Genomic DNA, 6,356 nt, shown 5'->3' with positions numbered 1-6,356 from the left:
CAAATTCAAAAGTCCAAATATGAAATCCGAACACATGGCAGAAACATCTGTATGTGTGTCCATGAAAAGAGCCTCTAATTATGGAGCATCTCCTCACTTCTTAAACCCAAATAAACACCCAAATAAATACCCCAAACCAACAAACAGTAACTATAGCAGCAACCCTTTTTTGTTACTTCTCAACTTTAACCATGAGGCCATCTTCAAGATCTGATCACACATGCTCATACAACACCTCTAAAGGTACCATAACGACCATATAAGCCACCAAAGCAGTAGCTAAATCTCTCTTTCCAAATCTATCGAAAACAAGGGAAAAAAACAAACAAGATCTGCAACAATTGAACCACGAATCACTAAAAGGTTTCACCTTCTGTTTTCTCTTCACTTATCCTCTAATTTTCTTTAGTTTGATGGCTAATATTGAAATGTTAAGATGTTCACATTATTATAACTGAAATCATAACAAGAACCCTTCATAAGCTCCAAAACAGTAGACACAAAGCAGACACACAATAGAAAATTCTACACAGTTTAAACTCGCAACATGTGCATGCATTGTCTTGTTGTTTCCTTGAGCTCTCCTCCTCATTTCTTCCTATGTAATACTCCACCATTTAGGCTTATCATGTGCTCATTATTAAACCTTTTCAACAGGTAAACTTTTCAACGAAATTCAACCAAAAAAGAAACCAAAAATATTTTGTAGCAATAAAATTTACCAACATTTCATGGACATAACATAATAAGTTCTTTAAAAATTTGAAGTGATTCAACACAAAATCATAAGTACCAACAACAAATCACGACATGAAAAGCTAAAATAAAACTAAAAATAAAAAATAAAGAAAAAAACACATAGCAAAGAACACAGCTCAGAAGATTTAAAAACCATGCTATTCTCATTTTATCGAATTTCTCTAGAACCAAATAGGGAAAGCCAAATTAATTAATTTAAAAAATGAAGTTAGACCATTAAAGAACTAAAATATAGGTTAAAAAAGACCTATGCAAAAGACATTATTATGAGTAAACAATTCTAAATTTCTAACTGACCAGACAAATTTAATACCAAACCAGACCTCACTACCATATCAAAATTAACAACCCAAAAAGAAAACCCAACGAATACATTAGTCACTACATCTCCAATTCCACAAATTCAAATTTCCAAACAACGAATCCAAACACAAACATGAGTAGTTCTTCAAATTGGGCACATTGAGCCCTGAATTGAATAAATTTTAGAATTTCAACTATTTCCTTCAAGTTAAGTATGAGTATGAGTATGATGGGAAGTGGATATGTGTGGATGTTCCATGCAATATGAGTATGATGGGTGTAGAGGTTGTTTTTTGTGTCTATTGGAGAACATGTGTCATGATTTTAGAGGTCTAATTCCAAGGTAAGTTACTTTATAAGGGTATGGTGGAGTACTTGAATCTATTTGAAAAAGAAAAAGTATCCTCCATCAATCTTTTTTAAATCCTATAAGCTTTAAAATAGATATGATATAGATTACCAATTAAAGACAAAAATGGAGAATGAAAATTAGGAACATACTAGTTTTTCATTATTTAATTATCAACCAGCTTTGGAATTCAAATATATCACTACTTTTATGCTATGATTTTATATAATGTAAAGATGATAGATCATTATTTTCCCAAAAATATGTATACCATGATATGCATATGAGATCACCTAATAATGAATCATTTGAACTTCAATTATTAAGATAACTCAAAACAAAAAATTCATAAAAGTGAAAAAGTAATGTATTTTAAAACCATTAATTTCATAGATAGAAATTTTGAAAATAGACAACAACTTCATTTAAGTCTATTTCAAATAGGAAGCATACTCAATGAATAACAAATATATGTCTTTTGAATCTATTGGAGGACATGTGTCATGATTTAACCAGTCTAATTTCAAGGCAACATACTTTTAGATTGCTATGGGTGGAGTTGATTCTATTCAATAAAGAAACATATGTACACCGCAATATGCATTTTGAAATCACCTAATAATCATTCATCGAAGTTTCAATTATCAAGAGAACTCAGAACAAAAAATTCAGATAAATGAGAAAATAATGTATTTTAAAACCATTAATCTAATTCCAAGGCAAGTTACTTCTAGCAGGATATAAGTGGAGTTGAATCTATTTGATAAAGAAAAAGTCTCCTCCTTCTATCTTTTTAAAATTTTATAGGCTTTAAAATAAATAAATAAAGACGATATAGATCACCAATTAAATACAAAAATAAAGAATGAAAATTAGGAACATACCACCGATAAGCATAAAAATTATTTTTTGACCTTTTTAACAGCATTACAGTCCAGACTTTATAGTTTAGACTTAAATATTTAATCATCAACCAATTTTGGAATTCAAATATTTCACCACTTTTATGCTATGATTTAATGTAATGTAAAGATGATGAATAATTATTTCCCCAAACATATGTACACAATGGTATGCATTTTGAGATCACCTAATAATGAATCATTTGAACTTCAATTATTAAAATAACTCAAAACAAAAAATTCAGGCAAGTGGGAAAGTAATGTATTTTAAAACCATTAATTTAATAGATAGAAATTTTAAGATAGACAACGACTTCATTTCAACCTATTTTGAATAGGAAGCATACTCAATGAATAACAAATATATGTCTTTTGTATCTATTGGAGGACATGTGTCATGATTTAACTGGGTAATTCCAAGGCAACTTACTTTTAGAAGGCTATGAGTGGAGTTGATTCTATTCAATAAAGAAACATATGTACACCACAATATGCACTTTCAAATCACCCAATAATCAATCATCTGACTAGAAAATAGTTTAGGGTGCAGTTTCCTCTCATGGGTTTCTCCCTATAGAGGTTTCTTTCCCTGCTGCATGCAGGTCTGTGCTTAGTTACGTATTGTTCCCTTGAGTGCATAAGGTTTTAGAATGGATGTTAATCTGGAGAAGATGTGTGAGCGTCTGTCCTTGAAAGAACTGGAGGAGGAACGCTTAGTGGAGGAGGAAGCATCTCTGGATGATGCTCTTGTAAGGGGGTGAGTGTTTCTTGTTGTTCAAACTTCTCACTGCTAAACACTTCAATAAGGAAGCTTTTAAGCATACCATGAAGAGGATTTGGTGTCCTATGAAGACAACTTCCATTAGGAATGTTAGTCCTACATTGTTTATTGCAGAATTTGATGATCTCTATGATAAAGAGTGTGTTAAATGTGAGGGTCCTTGGGTGTTTGATAAACACCTTGTGCTAACAAGTGATGTTGAGGGTCTTTAGCATGTTCCCCAAGTTTCATTATCAGAGGCTCTCTTTTGGGTTAGACTCCATGATCTCCCAATTATGGCCAGGAATTGCAACATGGGTAATATCATTGGAAAGGTAGTGGGGAAGGTAATGGAAGTAGATTAGAGAAAGATGAGTTGGCTTGGGGGAAATTTATGAGGATACGAGTCGGCTTGGATGTATCTAAGCCATTGTTATGTGAAAAGAAGATCTGTGTGGCATCATCCCAACCCATATGGGTTTAGTTCTCATACGAACATCTTCCTACTTTTTGTTATATTTGTGGAACTCTTGGACATAATTATCGAGATTCTAACCAGTGGATTGCAGCCATGGAGAAGATGACAGTTTCTAAATTTCCCTACGGTCCATGGCTTCGTGCAGGTAGCTTTGGGGACTTTAGTGGTTCTACTCGAGGTCGACACAATAATCATAAAGGCATGTAATATCCCGCTCCTTCCTTCTGACGTAAGCAAATTCCGAGGACGAAAATTATGTAACACTTTGCCCTTCTCTCCAGCGACTGCGAGTCTAGTTATGAATGCTAAATCTCGATGGCGTGTTTCTAAAGATATTATGTGAATTCTAAAGTACACCCAATGTTTTAAATGCACTGAAAATATTTATATGAGGTATTTCCAGTGTTAGTGAACTAAGCTTGATTTTAAATACAGCAATTATAATATTTTTTAAGAGCTCCAAAAATATTATAATTTTCGAAAATCATTTTAATATTATTAAAATGATTTTAGTTATTTAAATATAATGAGATTTGAATTATGTTAAAAACTCTAATTTATTTAAATGGTTTTATTCTTTAAAAGATATTAAATAAAACTTCATCATTTATTAATGATGAAGGAGTATTATTTTATAAACTAAAATTTAGTTTAAATAGTATTCTACCTTAATTCCTTTCAGTGCTTTTAGATCGTTTTGAAGATCTCAAGATAAATGGATCAAGATTAAAACTCAGACCCTCTCTCTTTCTCCTTCACTTTTCCCTCCCGTTTCTCTCTCCACTTTCTCCCTTACATCGTGTGCTGCAAGTCTCCTCCCTCTCACCTGATTCTTCCATAGCCCAGCCCGGCGCAGCCGTGTGCCGCCTGGTCTCACCTCCACCACCAACGGCCTCCTCTCACGTTGGCGAGCCCCCACCACCGAACCCAGCCTCCACCTCATAGCCACCTTCCCCGTCGCACGCCCACAACATCCCACGCACTGTTTCCTGGTGCGTAGACCTTTCCACTGCAATACGCGGCTACCCAGGCCACCGCACCTCCACCACCTCACACTGGTGACCGCCTCACACAAACCCAGCCACCACGGGCCTCCCTCTCCCTCTCCATCGCACACACGCACAACACCCATAAAAATGGGTTTTGCAAGGTTTCAATGCCCTCGACGGCCCTAGCAACGCTGTGCACCGGTTCCAGCACCACCACCGGCCTCCTCCTCCTTTCCCTTAACTCCCCACGAAGCCCCTTGGCCTCCCTCAACCGCATGCCCCCTCACTCTCTAGCACACGGGTTCCACCTATTGGCTTAGATCTGCCGCCCTTCAGCCACGTTGGCGCCACCCCAACACCACCACAAGCTCCACTGCACCTCTCACAGCCCCTTCATGGCCAGCCATGATCAGCCAAGCCCTCCCTCTGATTTTCCTTATTTGAGACCCACAACCTTAACTCCTCTACGAGCTGTTGTGTCCCTGACGTGTGCCACATTGGCACCACCACAAGATCACCGCTCCAAGACCACGACCCGACCCTCCTATGCTTAGACCCGCACCTTTAGCCACCTCCAATGGCCTAGACAGCCGCTGTACACGGCTAGATATGTTGTGTACCGCCCCTCACCGCCACCACGAGGCCACCATGAGCCCTTCCAAGACCACACTTAGCTAGTGATGATCAGCGAGCAACACACGGATTATCCCGTCGATGGTATAACCCTTTATCCCTTATTATTTATGTATTAGTTGATTAGTTAGGTTGTGGACTGTGCTGTTAGTATTGTGGAGTTCGCTGTGTAGTATGGAGATGTGATGTGCTGTGTATGTGAAGTGTTGAGCGTATCTGTGTAGTGTGCTGTGTAATGTTGTAGACTGTGCTGTAATGGTGGCATGGCGTCTTATGGATTGGGAAGAGAGTGTGTACTCTCGTGGCGTAGTGTGGGATAAGGAGAATATATGTAAAATATACCCTCCTGGTGTAATGTGGAATGGGAAGAGTACACACAGAGTGTACTCTGTATGACGGAGAGTATGTGAATGGAGGATGGAGCGATGCACCATATGGCAGGTATGTCGTAGTAGTGATGTGTCATAATGTGTGTGAAGGGAGTACACGCGGAGTGTACTCCATGAGACGCAGCGATACACCATGTGGCATGTCGCAGAGATAAGGATGGTTGTGAGGTTGATGGGTGTAGAGCGTAGTGAGTAGTGTCGGGAACTATGGAATTGTGTCTCAAAGTAGTTGTGATGTAGCCTATAGTCTGAGGTGACAAGTGTCATCATGATTGACTTATGGCTGGGAGTATGTGTGAAGTGGCAGAACAAGTGTAAGAGTGTGCAACGGAAGCAAGACTAGGGAATTTCAGGAAGTGACATGGTTACTGGCAGTCATGCTTGTGATGGGTGAGGAGTTAGTATAGGAATGGTATAGCAGGAACGTGACAAGATGTCACAATGCGACAGGAGTACATGAGGGACCATACTCGTGATGAGTTAGGAGTTGGCATTGAAATGACGTAACGTGATGTCAGGTGAAGTGACACGGTTACGGTATATCTTGGGAGTAGTCTCGAGCTATAGGACGTGACGTAAGGCATTATTGTGAATGGAGTCTTGTCGTGTTAAGTGTTGAGATGAACTGTCAAAAGGGACGGGTAGCATGAAGAGTCATGCTAGCTGGGTTGAGAGAAGGTTGGTATTAGAGTATGGCACTTATCCCTGCGAACATGTGATCAACGTGTTATGTGTTGGTCTCTTAGGTGATGAAGGGGTAAGGTACATGTGTAGTCTGGTGAGACACATGTGCC

The sequence above is a fragment of the Juglans microcarpa x Juglans regia genome, chromosome 5S (genome assembly GCF_004785595.1).
Source record: "Juglans microcarpa x Juglans regia isolate MS1-56 chromosome 5S, Jm3101_v1.0, whole genome shotgun sequence".
NCBI classification, from domain to species: Eukaryota; Viridiplantae; Streptophyta; class Magnoliopsida; order Fagales; family Juglandaceae; genus Juglans; species Juglans microcarpa x Juglans regia.
The sequence above is the reverse complement of the archived record's forward strand: the minus strand, read 5'-3'. Positions refer to the sequence as shown.